At 45.2% G+C, this 19,264-nt stretch overlaps 1 long non-coding RNA gene across 2 annotated transcripts; it reads left to right on the top strand.

Annotated features, from left to right (window-relative positions):
* Positions 1-588: 588 nt before the first annotated feature.
* On the top strand, positions 589-12,821 carry LOC125449460 (uncharacterized). 2 transcript variants are annotated; one of them, XR_007246927.1, is made up of 4 exons: positions 589-755; positions 9,042-9,202; positions 10,690-10,844; positions 12,646-12,821. It is a non-coding gene; the product is annotated as an uncharacterized LOC125449460 (long non-coding RNA). The 2 variants fall into 2 exon arrangements; XR_007246928.1 differs by lacking the exon at positions 9,042-9,202.
* The last annotated feature ends 6,443 nt before the right edge of the window (positions 12,822-19,264 follow it).

The raw sequence follows: 19,264 nt of genomic DNA, 5'->3' as shown, positions 1-19,264 counted from the left end.
CCACCGACCCTCGACTCTCTGCTCCCTTCCTTCAGTGTACAGGCGAAGCTTTTCTCATTATCACTGCAGTTGGAGACGATTTCTCTCAGTGTGTGTGGCATCCGTCCTCTTGCTCTCCCCGCCTCCAACTCCCGTGTTGCCTCACGCAGGACTACATCTCCCAGCAGGCACTGGGGCAATAGACTGGAAACACCGGGCAGTTCACCCAATGGAGTCCATTTCTGATGAAGGGTCTAGCCCCGAAACATCAGCTTTCCTGCTCCTAACGTGCTGTATGGCCTGCTGTGTTCGTCCAGCTCCACACTTTATTATCTCAGATTTTCCAGTATCTGCAGTTCCTGTTATCTCTCACTCAATGGATGGTGGGGCGTACACGTTGCCCCGTCTTACTGCGCAGGCGCCGAAACACCTTAAACCGCCGAGTGCGGAAGAAAGGAAAGGGGGCGGTGTTGCACCGGCGCGTCGCCGCCTGGTGATGGATGCTGGGAAAGCGAGTCCACTGCTCTGGGCGCTGCCGTTGGTTTGAAAAGGCAAGCGAACTACAGCTCCCAGGGTGCATTTGTTTGGAGGGCGTGGCGTGCAGACCGAAGCAGGGCGGAGGACGTAGAGGAGGAGATGGCGCCCATTTTCTCCCCGTTCCCTCCCCCTCCTCCCCGTGATGTTCGATTTATTTTTCGGAATCTGCTATCCTGACGTGAATTAACGGACTTGGCTGCATCGGGTAGTGTCTGAGGGAGGTTGAAACGTCGAATTAGGTGGGGGGAGAAAAGCGATGTCTTTAAATTTACCTCAGGATTGGGGGACCAGGCTGTAGTGAAGGCGGCCAATGGCTGCCCTGGGAGAGGAGCTTCTGGCCATATATGGCCAAGAGATCGCAATTGGGATGGCGTGAGCCCAAAATGAACCTGTTACTTCCTTATTAGGCAATCATGCATAGCCATATTTTATTTTATTTTATATATGTGTATAAGAACTCTGCTGTGCCCGAGCGCACTAGCTGAACGGTTCATATTATTCTCAAACTGATCTCATAGCAAGAGTCACTCAATTGCATTTTAAGATTATTATCCGTATTCCAACCTTTCGCTCTGTATGCACCTGCTGTCAGCCCCCATCCTTTGTATTCATCACATCCATGCGCTCAGAGATTACATCCTTCATCTTCATTCTGATCAAAGAAGTGTTAGGGATGCATGAGGCTGCTCAGCCCATCGCAAATACTCCAGCTGTTCAAATGACCATTCGTTGCCTACTGTCAATATCTTGCTTCTTCTTGCCCGTCACTTCTGTGCAAACAATTATCCAGTGCCTTACCTTGATTGCCTCAATTGATCCTGCCTTCACTACATCTCCAGGCAGTGCATTCCAGAGCCTAACTTTTTGCTGTGTGGAAAGATCCCCCCCTCTCCCACCTTTCATTTGCTTCTTTAGCAAATTAATCTGAATCTGTGACCTCTGGTTCTCAAGCTGTTTACAGATCCATCATGGGCCTCCTGCAGTGCCACAATGATGCCACCCGAAGGTTGCAGGAACAGCAACTCATATTCCGCCTGGGAACCCTGCAGCCTAATGGTATCAATGTGGACTCCACCATCTTCAAAATCTCCCCTTCCCCCACCGCATCCCAAAACCAGCCCAGTTCGTCCCCTCCCCCCACTGCACCACACAACCAGCCCAGCTCTTCCCTTCCACCCACTGCATCCCAAAACCAGCCCAGCCTGTCTCTGCCTCCCTAACCTGTTCTTCCTCTCACCCATCCCTTCCTCCCACCCCAAGCCGCACCTCCATCTCCTACCTATTAACCTCATCCCACCTCCTTGACCTGTCCGTCTTCCCTGGACTGACCTATCCCCTCCCTACCTCCCCACCTATACTCTCTCCACCTATCTTCTTTACTCACCATCTTCGGTCCGCCTCCCCCCTCTCTCCCTATTTATTCCAGAACCCTCTCCCCATCCCCCTCTCTGATGAAGGGTCCAGGCCCGAAACGTCAGCTTTTGTGCTCCTGAGATGCTGCTTGGCCTGCTGTGTTTATCCAGCCTCACATTTTATTATCTTGGAATTCTCCAGCATCTGCAGTTCCCATTATCTCTGATACCATTGTACAAATTAAGTCTGTTTTCCTAGGATTTAGAAGATTAAGGGTTGATCTGATCTAAGTCTTCAAAATAGCAACAAGAAAAGACAGGGTAGATAAAAGTAAACTACTTCCACTGTTTGGGGTTTCTAGAACTACAGAAAAAGCAAAAAAATCTATGCATGCTGGAAATCAGAAATTGCTGGAAAAACCCAGCAGGTCTGACAGCGTCTGGAGAGAAATCAGAGTTACTGCCACCCACCCACCTCTGGCCTTGTACCTGCACTTGACCTGTTCATTGAGAATTGTCGACGTGACATTGGTCGCCTCAGTTTCTCTGCCCATTACCCCCCTTTCTCAACCCACACTATCTCCCTCTGAACTGACTGCATCCATGCTCTCAAATCCAACCCTGACTTTGTAATCAAGCCTACTGATGTGTGGTGCTATGGTCTGGCATGCTAAATTGTGGATGCTGAGTGCCAACTCTCAGATACTTACTCCTATCTTCCCTGCACCATGACCACCATGGAACACCAGGCCATTGTGTCCACAATGGTCACTAAGCTCATTTCATCTGACAATTTCCCAGTCCCACATAGCCTGCTTCTACCTCCTTCCCAAGATCCACAAACTGAACTGCCTAGACAGATCCACAGTTTCTGCTATCTCCTGCTCCACGGAACTCATCTCTTCCTACCTCAACCTGATTTTTTTTCTCCCCTTGTTCCAGCCCCTTTCCACTTGCATCCACGATTCCTGAGCCATTTTATATCCAGTTTCAGAATTTCCAGCTTGCAGGCTCCAGCCTCCTCCTTTCTACTAAGAACATGCAATCAATGTACATGTCCATCTTCCATCCGGATGGTCTTTGGGCTGTCCACTTCCTCCTGGAAAAAGACCCAAACAATCCCTATATACCACAACCCTCCTCTGCCTGGTCAAGTTCATCCTCACCCTGAACAACTTCTCTTTTGACTCCTCTCACTTTCTTCAGGTCAAAGGAGTGTCCAAAGTTATGCCTGTCTCTTTGTGTGGGGTATGTAGAACATTACGCTTCCAATTTCCACACCGCTCTTATCTTCACCTGGTCCATCTCTGACTCCTCCCTGCCCTTCCTTGACATCTGTTTCTATTCCTTGGGATAGGCTGGCCACCAATATCCAGTCTTGCCCACCAACTTGACTATACAGCCTCACACTCTGATTCCTATAAAGATTGTATTCCATTCTCACAGTTGTGTGCATTGCAACTATTCCGATGATGCCAACTTCAACAAGTAGGCCTCTGAAATATTCACATTCTCCCTCAACCGAGGATTTCGCACCATAGTAGTTGACAGGCTCTCAGCCAGATTTGTCCCATCTCTGTCACTTCAGCCCTCACCATCTGTCTTCCCTCCTGCAACAATGATGGGCTTCCCCCTTGTCCTCACCTATCATCTCACTGGAATTCACATCCACAGGATCATTAGTTGCCATTTCCACCATCTCTGGCAGGATGCCACTGCTAGACACATATTTCCCTCCCTTCCCTTCCCTTCACTTGTCAACATTCTGCAAGGACTGTTCTCTCCAGGGCACCTTGGTCCCCTCCTCCTTCATGCCCAACATGCCCCACAGCACCTTCCCTTGCAAATGCAAAAAGTGTAAGATGTGCCCATTTACTTCCTCCCTCTTCACCATGCAAGGCCCCAAACACACCTTCCAGGTGAAGCAACACTTTATCTGCACTCTACTCGATCTAGTCTACTGCATTCACTGGCCACAATGTGGTTCCCTCTCCCGTGGGGAAACGAAGCATGGACTGGGGAATGACAGCTTCGCACAACACTTACATTCTGTCTGCAAAAAAAAAGACCCTGAGCGTCCAGTCGCTGCCTCTTTAACATGCCACCTTGTCCCGTAGCCAACATCTCTGTCTCAGGCTTGCTGTAGTGCTCCTGTGAAACTCAATATTTTTCATTTTGGACCTCTGCAGCCTTTTGGATGGAGTATCAAGTTTGTCAATTTTAGGGGCTTGTGCACCTTGTCCCATGTGCTTACCCAAACCCCACACACCAGGCCAAGTCTTCACATGGGCCGCTGCCACACACAGCCCATTAACAGGGATGCATTACCCGCAGACTGATATTTACCCACTCCTTTGTCCAACTGTTTTTCTTTGGGGTCTATCTGCAGCTATCATTTATTCTCCCCCTCCACCCCACACCTTATCTTCTGTATTCGAAAGCATCCTTTTCCTAGCTACCATCAGTTCTGAAGAAGGGTCGCTGGACCTGAAACCTTTTCTAAGATGCTGTCAGCCCTGCTGAATTTGTGTTTTTGTTCTAGAACTAAGGGGCACAGTCTGAGGATTAGGGCCAGGTGGTTCAGGAAAGATGGTAGAAAGCACTTCTACACACAAAGGGTGGTAGAGGTTTGGAACTGTCTGCCACAAACGGCAGTGGATACTGATCACTTGTTAATTTTAAATCTGAGATAGATAAATTTTTGTTAAGCAAAACTTAAGGGATAGGGGACAAATGCAGGTACATGGAGTTAGGCCACAGATCAGGCATAATGTCATTAAAGGCAGAACAGACTCAAGGGGCTGAATGGCCTACTCCTGTTCCTTGTGATCCACCATTTTTACGTTTCATGAAGGTATTACTTCATGACACTGGGAGGCATTGCTCAGAGAAAGCCTTTCTCACCAAGTGGTTGCAGTTATCAAATTTCCCTTCAGCACTAATATTCCCCTTTCTCTTCCTGCAAGCTCATTAGAACTGATTATTCATGTTCTCCTCCTGCAGAGAGAGAAAAACACAAAGAGGTGTTAGCATGTGTACATGAGCACAATGATAGATATGCAGACAGGTGGTCCCCACAGCTGTCATACTGTGTGCTACTAATAACAAGTATGTGAAATGGGGTAGTTGGATGTTAAAGAGTTTTGAAAGATGGTTCATTGTTGTCAAAGAGCCTTGGTTAATGGAGAACAGTAAAGGATTACACAGTATGTGTGCCTGAAGCACCTGTGGCCCAGTGATGTTATCGCTGGACTGCTAGTCCAGAGACCCAGGCAATGTTCTGGGGACCTGGGCTCAAATGCCACCACAGCAGATGCTGGAATTTGAATTCAGAAAACAGCTGGAATTAAGGGCCAAATAATGATCTTGAACCCACTGCTAATTGTCAAGAAAAACTAATCTGGTTCACTAATGTCCTTTAGGGAAATAAACTGCCAATCTTACCTGGTCTGGCCTACATGTGCCTCCAGTCATAGAACATTACAGCACAGTACAGGCCCTTCGGCCCTCAATGGTGTGCCGACCTATCATACCGATCTCAAGCCCATCTAACCTACACTATTCCATGTACATCCATATGCTTGTCCAATGGCGACTTAAATGTACCTAAAGTTGGTGAATCTACTACTGTTGCAGGCAAAGCCTTCCATTCCCTTACTACTCTCTGAGTAAAGAAACTACCTCTGACATCTGTCCTATAACTTTCACCCCTCAATTTAAAGCTATGACCCCTCGTGCTCGCCGTCACCATCCTAGGAAAAAGGCTCTCCCTATCCACCCTATCTAACCCTCTGATTATTTTATATGTTTCAATTAAGTCACCTCTCAACCTTCTTCTCTCGAATGAAAACAGCCTCAAGTCCCTCAGCCTTTCCTCGTAAGACCTTCCCTCCATACCAGGTAACATCCTAGAAAATCTCCTCAGCACCCTTTCCAAACCTTCCACATCCTTCTTATAATGCGGTGACCAGAACTGTACACAATACTCCAAGTGCGGCCGCACCAGAGTTTTGTACAGCTTCACCATAACCTCTTGGTTCCGGAACTCGATCCCTCTATTAATAACAACTAAAACACTGTATGCCTTCTTAACAGCCCTGTCAACCTGGGTGGCAACTTTTAAGGATCTGTGTACATGGACACTGAGATCTCTCTGCTCATCTACACTACTAAGAATCTTACCATTAGCCCTGTACTTTGCCTTCCGGTACTCCTACCAAAGTGCATCACCTCACACTTGTCTGCATTAAACTCCATTTGCCACCTCTCAGCCCAGCTCTGCAGCTTATCTATGACTCTCTGCAACCTACCGCATCCTTCATCACGATCCACAACTCCATCGACCTTAGTGTCGCCTGCAAATTCACTAACCCATCCTTCTACGCCCTCATCCAGGTCATTTATAAAAATGACAAACAGCAGTGGACCCAACACCGACCCTTGCGGTACACCACTAGTAACTGGTCTCCAGGATGAACATTTCCCATCAACTACCACCCTCTGTCTTCTTTCAGCAAGCCAATTTCCAATCCAAACTGCTATATCTCCCACAATTCCATTCCTCCGCATTTTGTACAATAGTCTATTGTGGGGAACCTTATCGAACGCCTTGCTGAAATCCATATACACCACATCAACAGGTTTACTCTCATCTACCTGTTTAGTCACCTTCTCAAAGAACTCAATAAGGTTTGTGAGGCATGACCTTCCCTTCACAAAACCGTGCTGACTATCCCTAATCAATTTATTCTTTTCTAGATGATTATAAATCCTATCCCTTATAACCTTTTCCAACACTTTACCAACAACTGAGGTAAGGCTCACTGGTCTATAATTCCCAGGGTTGTCTCTACTCCCCTTCTTGAACAGGGGAACCACATTTGCTATCCTCCAGTCATCTGGCACTATTCCTGTAGACAATGATGAGTTAAAGATCAATGCCAAAGGCTTGGCAATCTCCTCCCTGGCTTCCCAGAGGATCCGAGGATAAATCCCATCCGGCCCAGGGGACTTATCTATCTTCACCTTCTGAAGGATTTCTAATACGTCTTCCGTGCGAACCTCAATCCCACATAGTCTAGCAGCCTGTCCCACAGCAGTGTGGTTGATTCATAGTTGCAATTAGGGATGGACATTAAATGCTGTCTAGTTTAGCCAGTGACACACTCATCCCCTGAATGAATATTAAAAAAATAGTTTGAAGCCAGATTTTGTGGCTGTTCCCCCCGTCCCATCCAAGCCTCTGATGAAAACCTGTCATATCTGTATGTATAGAGACAGTAGGAACTGCCAATGCTGGAGAATCTGAGGTAACATGGTGTGAAGCTAGATGAACACAGCAGGCCACGCAGCATCAGAGGAGCAGGAAAGTTTGATGTTTAGGGTCGAGACCTTTTTCTGAAGAAGGGTCTCGACCTGAAATGTCAAAATTTCCTGCTGCTTGGCCTGCTGTGTTCATCCAGCTTCACACCGTGTTATCTCAGATCTGTATGTATTCCTGGTTGTAAAGAAAAGTCTGAAGGGTGGCTGAACTCAAGTCATTAATGCCATTTTCTCCACAGACGCTGCCAGATGCACTGAGTTTTTCCAGCAATTTCTGTTTTTTCTTGTTTCAGATCTCTAGCGTCTGCTGTTTGTTTTTTTATATTATTGTGAAGGAAGGCCAGGGAGGTGATGGTGTGTGAGCTGCTGAGTGTTCTGGCTCCTGATTATGCTTTTTTTGTGAACCCTGGCAGATGTTCAGAAAGGCAGTATCATTGTGGCACAAGTGTGTAAAAGTGATGTCCAAGTGGCAAGTTAACCACTATTACTCTCTGTCACAGGGCATGAAGAATTGAATAGATTGTGATACATATCCTGGCAGAATGCTGCAGACCATTCATCCTCTCATGGCACTCGAGCCAGAATTTGGCCTTGAGCCACCCATGGGCACTAACTTCCATAGCCACCGTTGGCCAGGCTGCCTTCATCAGTAGCAATGTCGCTATCCCTGGGGAAAAAGACTTCCATTTCCCCCTAGCCAGGATTGAGCTTGAATCCTCAGGCGGGCATTGAATGGCACAGCTTTTTGCAAAGTTTCTGACATCTCGGGGGTGGGGTGTGGTGCAGGCTGATTAGCAGAGAATGAGTATGACTGTTGGATTGCAGAGAATGTAGTCCCACTCTGCAGCTATTTAAAAATGCCCCCCAGAGTTGGGACTCCAGCAGGGGAACTGTAATGTCCTGCCCATAGTATTTTACTTGCCAGTGTATGTGTAACATGCTTAAAAGAATATAATGGCACAAAGAAGAGCCTGAGTGGACATCCCTCCTTCGTTAAGGCCTGTCTCTACATATAGACACTTGAGGAAGGAGTTGTGAGCTCATGTTACAGCTGTACAAGATATTGATGAGGCCAGTTTTGGAGCAATGTGTACAATTCTGGTGGTTTTGCTATAGGAAGGGTGTTATTTAACTGGAGAGGGACCATAAAAAAAATTTACAAGCATGTTGCTGGGACTGGTAAGTTTGAGTTATCAGGAGAGGCTGGATAGGATGGGACTTTTTTCACTGGATCATGGGAGGCTGAGGGGTGATATTATTGAAGTTAATAAAATATGGGGGGACATGGACAAGGTATTTTCCTACGGGCAGGGAGTCCAAAACTAGAGGGCATAAATTTAAGGTGAGGGGGAAAGATTTAAAAGAGATCTGAGGGGCAACTTTTTCTCACAGAGGGTGATGTGTATATGGACAAACTGCCAGAGGAAGTGGTAGAGATGGGTACATTTACAATATTTGAAAAGTATTTGGACAGGTACATGAATAGGAAAGGCTTAGTGGGATATTGCCTAAAAGTAGGCAAATGGGACTAGTTCAGTTTGGGAAATCCGGTTGGCATGGAGGAACTGGACCAAAGGGTCTGTTGCCATGCTATATGACTCTTTAAAACAAATACCACCATTAGCTCTTGTTTCTGTCCATGGTGGTGTTGTGGTAATGCTTGTGATGTGGTAATACTGGTGTTGTGGTAACGGTGGTGTAGAAGTGGAATTTAAAATTGAGTGTAGTAATAAATCTAGAATTCAAAGCGAATCACCAGTGCTGGTGACCTCAAAACCAACATCAATTGCTGTGAGAACCCATCTGGTTCATTGATCATTTCTTTGGGATGCAAATCTGTCTTCCTCCCAGGTCTGGACTTCACATGACAGCAGACTCACAACAATGTAGCTGACTTAACTACCCTCTGAGATGGGCCAAATGAGACTCTGTATTCAAGGAGTGATTTGAGATGGCTGAAGATGCCAACATCCGTTGGAAAATAATAAGGAAAACCTTGCTGAGTACTTCCAGTAGGTTTTGTTTTTCTGTCATATTTCCAGCATTTGCTTGTGTTTTGCCTTGGCTCTGCATTTCTATTTCCCTAGTCCCCAGAATATTCCAAATCTCTGCTGCCTGTTGTAACTCGCACTAAGTCCTGCTCATGCATTCCTGTGCTAAATTGATTATTAAATTTCAATTCTGATCCTTGCTTACAAATTTCTTACATGGCTGCCTCATTTCCCTCCACCTAACCTCCTCCAGCCCCTACACTCCTCCGTATCTCTGTCACCGCCTCCGGCCCCTCCACCCTTCCCTGTCTTTGTCACTGCCTCCAGCCCCTATGTCCTTCCCGATCTCTGTAAGTATAACCTCATTCCCATTACTCCACCATCGGCAGCTGTGCCTTGAGCTGCTTGGGCCCTAAGCTCAGAAATCCCCTTCTGAGCCCTTCCCATCTCTGTCTCTTCTTTACTTTTTCCTCCTTTAAAACACTCCTTAAAATGTTGGTTTATTTAATCAACTGAGATATCCTTGTGTAAAACAGAATCAAGCACAGTCATTTCAGCACAGAGGAATTGCAAGCTGTTACATTTTGGCAAAACAAACAAGGGCAGGACTTATACAATTAAAGGTACCGCATTTGGGAGTGCTGTAGAAGGGAGAGATCTACAGGCTCAGGTACATAATTCTTTGAAGTTTGCATCACATATAGGTAGAGTAGTTAAGAAGATGTTTAGCATGATAGCCTTCAGTACTCAGACCTTTGAGAAAAGCAGTTGATACGTCATGGTTACCCAGGACGTTGGTGAGGCCTTTTTTGGAGTACTGTGTCCAGTTCTGGTTGCTGTGTTATAAGAAGGATATTATTAGTCTGGTAGAAGAGATTTACCAGGATGTTGCCGGGACTGGAGGGTTTAACATTTATGGAGAGGCTGGATAGACTGAGACTTTTTACAGGGGAGTGTAGGAGGTTGAGGGGTGACCTTGTAGAATTTTATATAGTCATGAGGGGTATGGATAAGATGAATGTCAGGTGTCTATTCCCTAGGGTGGGGGATATCAAGACTGGGGTCATATATTTAAGGTAGGAGAAGAAAGATTTATAAAAGAGATGAGGGACATTTTTTTGTACACTTCATGTGTGGAATGAACTTCCTGAAGAAGTGGTGGATGCGTATATAGTTACACATTTAAAAGACATTCGGAAAAGAACACAAATAGGAAATGTTTGGATGGATATAGGCCAAGCACAGGCAGGTGGGACTAGTTTAGTTTGGGATTATGGTCGGCATGGACTGGGAGGAACAAAGAGTGTGTTTCCGTGCTGTATGATTCTAGGAAGGTCAAACAGCCCATCAAGTTGATGTCAGTCCGATATAAGTGTTTAGGCACATAGGATGTTATAGCAGTTAGGATGGAAGGAGACATGCATGGAGCAAGTAGGGCATTTGGGGCAAAAGGCCTGTTCCTCTGTAGGCCCAATGTTAATTGTGATTTCTCTGTTTGATGCTTACAGGAAGTGAAAGCTTGGGTCAACAACATGGATAGAGATTCTAAAGTTTAACTCCTACAGCTCTGCTTAATCTGCTACACTTCCTTAACTGGCAAACTGATACCTCGTCACGTCTTGGGTGACATTACAATATTAAGACATGAAAAACACCACTGCAGGTGCAATGACTCGTGATTTCTCAGCGTCAACCTACTGTGTGACTCAGCCTTGCTCAGTCTTTCAAAATATGATGCGGATTTCCAGTGTTTCTCATAATCCCACTGCCAGCAATTTATGGAAGTCAGTTGAATCAGTATTAAGAATGAGAGGTGATCCCATTGAAAGACACAAGATCCTGAGGGGATCCTGGGACGACTAAAACTAAAAGATGTGTCAGAATGAGAGATCTCCCACAGGAGATGAAGATGAGAAAGAATTTTTATCTGTAGCAGTTGTCAATCAGAGTAGTGGACACTAGGTCATTGAATTTATTCAAAGTGGTGAGTAGGATATTTGATCATCAAAGATGATAAGTGAATGAAAGATAAGAAAGTGGAGTTGAGATCACAGATCAGTCGTCACGAGCCATGCTTAAGGGTCCAAGTGGCCTCCTAGAGTCAAAGTGTCATTCAGCACGGAAACAGACCCTTTGGTCCAACCAGTCCGTGCTGAACATAATCCCAAACTAAACTAGTCCCACCTGCCTGCTCCTGGCCCATATCCCTCCAAACATTTCCTATTCATGTATTTATCCAAATGTCTTTTAAATGTTGTAACTGCACCCACATCCACCACTTCCTCAGGAAGTTCATTCCACACGCGAACCACCCTCAGTGTAAAAAACTTGCTCCTCATGTCTTTTTAAAATTTCTCTCCTCTCACCTTATAAATGTGTCACTGCCTTGAGATTCCCCATCCGAGGGAAAAGACAACTACCATTAACTCTGTCTATACCTCTCATTATTTTATAAACTTCTATCAAATTGCAAATTCTCCAATGAAAGAAGTCCCAGATTGCCTAGCCTTTCTTTACACGCAAACCCTCCATACCCAGCACCATCCTAGTAAATCTCTTCTGAGCCCTCTACACCTTATTGATATCCTTCTTATAACCAGAACTGCGACACAGCATTCCAGAAGTGGCCTCACCAATTTCCTGTACAACCTCAACATGACTTCCCAGCTCCTATATTCAAAGGACTGAACAATGAAGGCAAACCTGCCACACACCTTTTTAACCACTTTGCCTATATGTGACACAAACCTCAAAGAATTATAAACCTGAACCGCTAGGTCCCTAATGTTCTCTTCTGGGAGGCAATGGCCTAGCTGTATTAGTGTCAGGCTATTAGACCAGAAACACTGCTAATGAACTGGGGACCCATGGCAGATGGTGGAATTTGGATTCAGTTAAAAATCTGAAATTAACTGTCAAATAATGACCATTAAACCATTGTTAATTGTCAGGGGAAAAAAAAACTAGGCCATGAATGTCCTTCAGGGAAGTAAATCTGCCATACTTGCCTGGTCTGGCCTACATGTGATTCCAGACCCACAGCAATGTGATTGACTCTTGACGACCTTCTGGGCAGTTAGGGATGGGCAATAAACGCTGGCCCAGCCAGCAATACCCAGGTCTCATGAAGGAATAAACAAAATTTTGTGGTAATGCCAGAAGTAAGAAGCCTGTTACTATCTCCCTCACAACATTTCTGTATTACCTGCACTGCTCAGCATTGTTAATGACATTTTGCAGTTATTTTTGTGTCATTTGGAACCAGTCAAGTCACAATCATGTAAGCCCAAGTCATAAATATATTAACAAAATATAGACTCCTGGAGAATACTACTGCATATTTCCCTCAAACAAATGCAAAGCAGTATTAAAACCAAAAGAACTGCGGATGCTGTAAAACAGGAACAAAGTTCTGGGGAAGGTTCACTGGACCCAAAACATTATCTCTGTTTTCTCCTTCACAGATGCTGCCAGACCTGGTCTGTTTCCATGCTGAATGACACTTTGACTCTAGGAGGCCACTTGGACCCTTAAGCATGGCTCGTGACGACTGATCTGTGATCTCAACTCCACTTTCTTATCTTTCATTCACTTATCATCTTTGATGATCAAATATCCTACTCACCACTTTGAATAAATTCATGACCCTGAGCTTTTCGAGCAACTTTGTTTTTGTTGCAAAGCAGTATTCTCTGCTTTAGTCCCTTATTTGGCCTTTCAAAGGCCTTAGTGATAATGGAATGATTATGGCATTCCTGTCAGTCACATCCCCTTATCTTTCATAGATGATAAAGTGTGAAGCTGGATGAACACAGCAGGCCAAGCAGCATCTCAGGAGCACAAAAGCTGATGTTTCGGACCTAGACCCTTCATCAGAAAAGGGGGATGGGGAGAGGGTTCTGGAATAAATAGGGAGAGAGGGGGAGGCGGACCGAAGATGGGGAGAAAAGAAGATAGGTGGAGAGAGTATAGGTGGGGAGGTAGGGAGGGGATAGGTCAGTCCAGGGAAGACGGACAGGTCAAGGAGGCAGGATGAGGTTAGTAGGTAGGAAATGGAGGTGCAGCTTGAGGTGGGAGGAAGGGCTAGGTGAGAGGAAGAACAGGTTAAGGAGGCGGGGATAGGCTGGGCTGGTTTTGGGATGCAGTGGGGGGAGGGGACGAGCTGGGCTGGTTTTGGGATGCAGTGGGGGAAGGGGAGATTTTGAAGCTTGTGAAGTCCACATTGATACCATTAGGCTGCAGGGTTCCCAAGCGGAATATGAGTTGCTGTTCCGTCAACCTTCGGGTGGCATCATTGTGGCACTGCAGAAGGCCCATGATGGACATGTCATCTGAGGAATGGGAGGGGGAGTTAAAATGGCTCGCAACTGGGAGGCGCAGTTGTTTATTGCAGGTACAGCAGGTAGTGAAGAAAGCTAACAGCATGCTGGCCTTCATCACAAGAGGAATTGAGTATAGGAGCAAAGAGGTCCTTCTGCAGCTGTACAGGGCCCTGGTGAGACCGCACCTGGAGTATTGTGTGCAGTTTTTGTCTCCAAATTTGAGGAAGGACATTCTTGCTATTGAGGGAGTGCAGTGTAGGTTCACAAGGTCAATTCCCGGAATGGCGGGACGATCATATGTTGAAAGATTGGAGCGACTGGGCTTGTATACTCTTGAGTTTAGAAGGATGAGAGGGGATCTGATTGAGACGTATAAGATTATTAAGGGATTGGACACTGTGGAGGCAGGAAGCATGTTTCCGCTGATGGGTGAGTCCAGAACCAGAGGACACAGTTTAAAAATAAGGGGTAGGCCATTTAGAACAGAGTTGAGGAAAAACTTCTTCACCCAGAGAGTGGTGGATATACGGAATGCTCTGCCCCAGAAGGCAGTGGAGGCCAACTGTCTGGATGCTTTCAAGAAAGAGATAGACAGAGCTCTTAAAGATAGTGGAATCAAGGGTTATGGGGTTAAGGCAGGAACAGGATACTGATTGTGGATGATCAGCCGTGATCTTAATGAATGGTGGTGCTGGCTCAAAGGGCCGAATGGCCTACTCCAGCACCTATTGTCTATTGAACCGAGCAGAGGTGTTCTGCAAAGCGGTCCCCAAGCCTCGGCTTGGTTTCCCCAATATAGAGGAAGCCACACCGGGTGCAGTGGACACAGTATACCACATTGGCGGATGTGCAGGTGAACATCTTAATATGGAAAGTCATCTTGGGGCCTGGGATGGGGGTGAGGGAGGAGGTGTGGGGGCAAGTGTAGCACTTCCTGCGGTTACAGGGGAAGGTGCCAGGTGTGGTGGGGTTGGAGGGGAGTGTGGAGTCCCTCCGGGAGTCACGGAGAGTGTGGCCCCCTTATGTTTCACTTCTGTTGCTTCTGCAAGGCATTCAATGAGGTTGTCAAAGTATGACCTTACTCTTCAAAACTTTGTGCTGACTGCTCATTGTGTTTTCAGTTTCTGTGTGTTGCTCCCTGCTATCATCACATGCCCTACCATTGATGTTAATATTGCGTCGGGCACGGGGCTTCTTCCATCTTGCATTTTAAACGGAGGAATTACGTTCAGCGGACTGATGGTGGGGATACTAAGCACAATGTGGCAATTCCAAAAGTGCAGTACCACCCCTAGAAGGTTTGATACTGAACTCACAGGGAATTCTCTCTTTGAGGGTTCTTTTGGGTGGGGACATGAGGGATTGGATAACAAAGGTGGGAGGACACACTACAAAATATAATTAACAATGAAAAGAGCTTTGCGAAGAATGCTGCCAGTGAAAAGGGAAATTTGCAAACTGTAGGCTGGGCCTGATTGGCTTCCACTCTTTATACAACAACGAATGCAAGGCTGAAAGGTTCCAATTTCCTGGTGATTCAATGCACAGTACAAAGTTTAACTCCCAAACAATAGAATGATAAAAAAAATACTTTGGTGATCAGGATACCACTCACGCCTTGTAAACATATGGGCATTGAGTAACTAGCTTGGGGCAGACATTCACATTTCAGTTCACATTAATTGCTTTTCCTCTCATTTGAGTGACAATCCCAAAACTTTCAGAGGGTTAGTGCTGAGGGGGTGCCTCAATGTCGGAGGGTCAGTACAAACAGAGTGCTGCACTGTGAAACGGTCATTGCTGAAGGAGCATCACCTGTTGGTGATTCAGAGGTCAGTACTGAAGGAGTGTCACACTGTTGAAGGGTTAGTCTAGAGAGGGTAGTACAATGTTGTAGGGTCAGTACTGAGGGAGTGCCTCACTGTCAAAGGGTCAGTCCTGAGGGAGTGCCTCACTGTCAAAGGGTCAGTACTGAGGAACATCACAACATGAAAGTCAGTACATATGCAGTGCCATACTGCCGGAGGGTCCATAGAATGTAGGAGCAGAAGGCACTTTACATCAGTCTTCACGATGGAATATACCAGAACTTCAAGTGAGCCAATGGGCAGAGGTGAGGGGACTGGCCATCATTAAGGGAAAGATACTGGGAAGCTGAAAGTCCTGAAGGTGGATAAATATCTTGGACCAGATGGACTACACCCAAGGGTTCTAAAGGAGATAGCTCAGGAGATTGTAGAAGCAATGGTGGTGATCTTTCAGGAATGACTGGAGTCAAGGGAGGGTTCTAGACAACTGGAAAATGGCTAGTGTAATATTCCTGTTTAAAACAGGGGGCAGACAGAGGACAAGAAATTATAGGCTGATTAGTCTGACCTCAGTTATTGATAAGATTTTAGAGTCCATCATCAAAACTGAGATTGCAGAGTACTTTGAAGTGCATGGTAAAATAGGGCTGAGTCAGCATGGCTTCATAAATGGGAGATCATCCCTAACAAATCTGTTAGAATTGTTTGAGGAGAAAATGACAAATTAGACAAAGGAGAGCCAGTGGATGTGATCAGTTTGGATTTCCAGAATGTCTTTGACAAGGTGTCTCACAGGCAACTGTTGCTAAATAAGACAAGACCCTCTGATGTTAGACACAAGGCACTGTCATGCATAGAGGATTGGATGACTGGCAGAGAGTAGGGATAAAGGGGTATTTTTCAGGATGGCAGCCATAGACCATTAGAGTTCCATGTGGGGAGGTGGCAGTGGTCAGTGCTAGGACCAGACTATTCACGTTATACATTAATAATCTGGATGGAGGAACTTAGGACACTTGCTAAGTTTGCAAGTGACACAAAGATAGGTGGAAGGACAGGTGGTGTTAAGGAGGTAGGGCGACTGCAGAAGTGGCTAGGAGAGTGGGCAAAGAAGTGTCAGATGGAATACAATGTGGGATAATATGAGATTGTGCAGTTTAGTCGGACGACTTGAAGCATAGACTATTTTCTAAATCATAGACGATTTTCTAAATGAGGATTGGCTTCGGAAATCTGAAGCACAAAGAGATTTAGGAATCCTGGTTCAGGATTCTCTTAAGATTAACATGCAGGTTCAGTTGGCAATTAGGAAGGCAAATGCTATGTTCGCATTGATTTCAAGAGGGCTAGAATACAAGAGCAGTGGTGTACTGCTGAGGCTCTGCGGGGCTCTGGCCAAACTGCATCTGGAATATTATGAGCAGTTTTAGGCCCTTCATTGAAGAAAGAATGTATTGGTTTTGGAGGGGGTCCAGAGGAGGTTCTCAAGAATGATCCCCGGAATGAAGGGCTTGTTATACAAGGAGCATTGAGAACTCTGAGTGTGTACTTAATTGAATTCAGGAGGATGGTGGGAAGATCTTGAAATTTACAAAATGCTGAGAGGCCTGGATAGAGTGAACATGAAGAATAATTTTCCAAAGGACAGAGAGGACCCAAGTGCACAGCCTCAAAGTGAAGAGATGACCCCTTAGAACTGAGATGAATAGGAATTTCTTCAGTCAGAGAGTGGTTGCACAGGGCTGTGGGGACCAAGTCCAAGAGAGATTATTAAGGGACCAAGGGTTATAGGGAGAAGTCAAGAGAATGACGTTGAGAAACATATCAGGCATGATCAGATGGAGGACCAGACTGAATGGACCAAATGGCCTAATTCTCTCTTATATCCTAAAATAAGCCATTTGGCCCATCAGATCTGCTCCACCATTTAATGATGTCATGGCTGATTTAATAATTCTCAGCTTCGTTTTCCTGCGGAAGACCAGACTGAATGGACCAAATGGCCTAATTCTCTCTTATATCCTAAAATAAGCCATTTGGCCCATCAGATCTGCTCCAACATTTAATGATGTCATGGCTGATTTAATAATTCTTAGCTTCGTTTTCCTGCGGAGGACCAGACTGAATGGACCAAATGGCCTAATTCTCTCTTATATCCTAAAATAAGCCATTTGGCCCATCAGATCTGCTCCACCATTTAATGATGTCATGGCTGATTTAATAATTCTCAGCTTCGTTTTCCTGCATTTTGCCTATATTTTGATTCCCTTATTGATTAAATATTTGCCCATCCCAGCCTTGAATATACCATTCTCTGAGAGAAGAAACTTTTCCCTGTCTCTGTCTTAAATGTGTGACCCCTTATCTTGAGGAGATGCACTCTGCTCCTTGATGCAACCACAAGAGAAAACAATTTTTCTGCATTTACCCTGTCTAGCACTGTACGAATCTTGTATGTTTCAATAAAGTTGTCTTATGTTCTTTTAAACTCCAATGAGTACAGGCTCAACCTACCACTCCATATCCGGAACTTTCGCTGGACTGCTTCCAGCACCAGTATATCTTTCCTTAGATAAGGGGTCTAAAATCTGTTCGTACTATTCTGGCTGTGGTCTGACTAGAACCTTGTGTGGTTTTAATAAAACCTCTCTAGTTTTATACTGCATTCGCTTTGAAATAAAGGACAATAGCCCATTTCCCTTCCCTATCACCTGTGGAATTTGGATGCTTGCTTTTTGTGATTCATGCAGGAGGACTCCCAAATCCCTCTGCACTGTAGTTTTCTGCAGGCTGTCTCTGTTTCAGCTGTCACTGAATAAATAGAAAACCAATATTCCCACAGTGCATCCTATTTGACAAGATTTTGTCCGCTTGCTTAACCTGACTATATCCCTATGTGGACTCTTTGTCATCCTCACTCCTCGCCTTTCCTACTTTTGTTTCATCCACAAACCTAGCTATTCTACATTTGCATACATACATTACATTACCCCAGTATGGATCCCTGTTGCACTCTGTTAGGCACCGTGTTGCCATCATGAAAATGTCCCCTTTACTCCAGCTCTGTCTTCTATTAACATACAAACATAGAAGATAGGAGCAGGAGTAGGCCATTCAACCTTTCGAGTCTGTTCCCCCATTCAATACGATCCTGGCTGGTGGGTGAGCTCAATACCTTAACCCTGTCCTCCTCCCACTTCCCTTGATCCCTTTAACCTCAAGTGCTATATCTCCCTAGTTCTTCGAAACACAGTATTTTGACTTCAACCGCTCACTGTGGCAGTGAATTCCATGGACTCATCGGTCTCTAGGTGAATAAATTTCTTCTCATCTCAGTCCTTACACCTTACCTTTAAAATATGTCCCCTGGTTCTGTACACCCCAACCATTAGGATCTCTATTTAATTTCTCATTCTTAAAACTATTCAAAATAGCACCAGATCATGGTGATAGTAGAAAAGCTTTTCACCGTATTTTAATGTTTTTCTCACTGGAAAATGTATATGACAACAAAATGGTTCATTCGTTCCTTCATTCATCCTTCCTGCATCTAACCTGTCCATTCCTGTTAGAATTTTATACTTTTTTATGAGGTTCCTCCTCATTCTTCTAAACTCCAACGAATACAATCATAAGCAACTCAGACTCTCCTCATATATTAGTCATGATTTAGCCAATCGTCCATCCGTGTTAACATATGACATCCTCACCACGGGCTCTTAGCTTAGTAAGTAGCCTCATACATGGTGCCTTCTAAAAGTCTAAATGTGTTACATCCACTTTTTCCCCTTTACCTGCCCTGCTTGTTACCACCTGAAAGAATTCAGGTGAATCTGTCAGGCATTATTTCCCCTTCATGAAGCTCAGCCAACACTGCTTCATTATGTTTCCTAATAGACTCTAATGTACTTGTAACATTAGATATTAAACTAACTGACCTATAATTACCTGTT

The sequence above is a fragment of the Stegostoma tigrinum genome, chromosome 42 (assembly GCF_030684315.1).
Source record: "Stegostoma tigrinum isolate sSteTig4 chromosome 42, sSteTig4.hap1, whole genome shotgun sequence".
NCBI lineage: Eukaryota > Metazoa > Chordata > Chondrichthyes > Orectolobiformes > Stegostomatidae > Stegostoma > Stegostoma tigrinum.
This window is presented reverse-complemented; position numbering and strand designations above follow the sequence as displayed.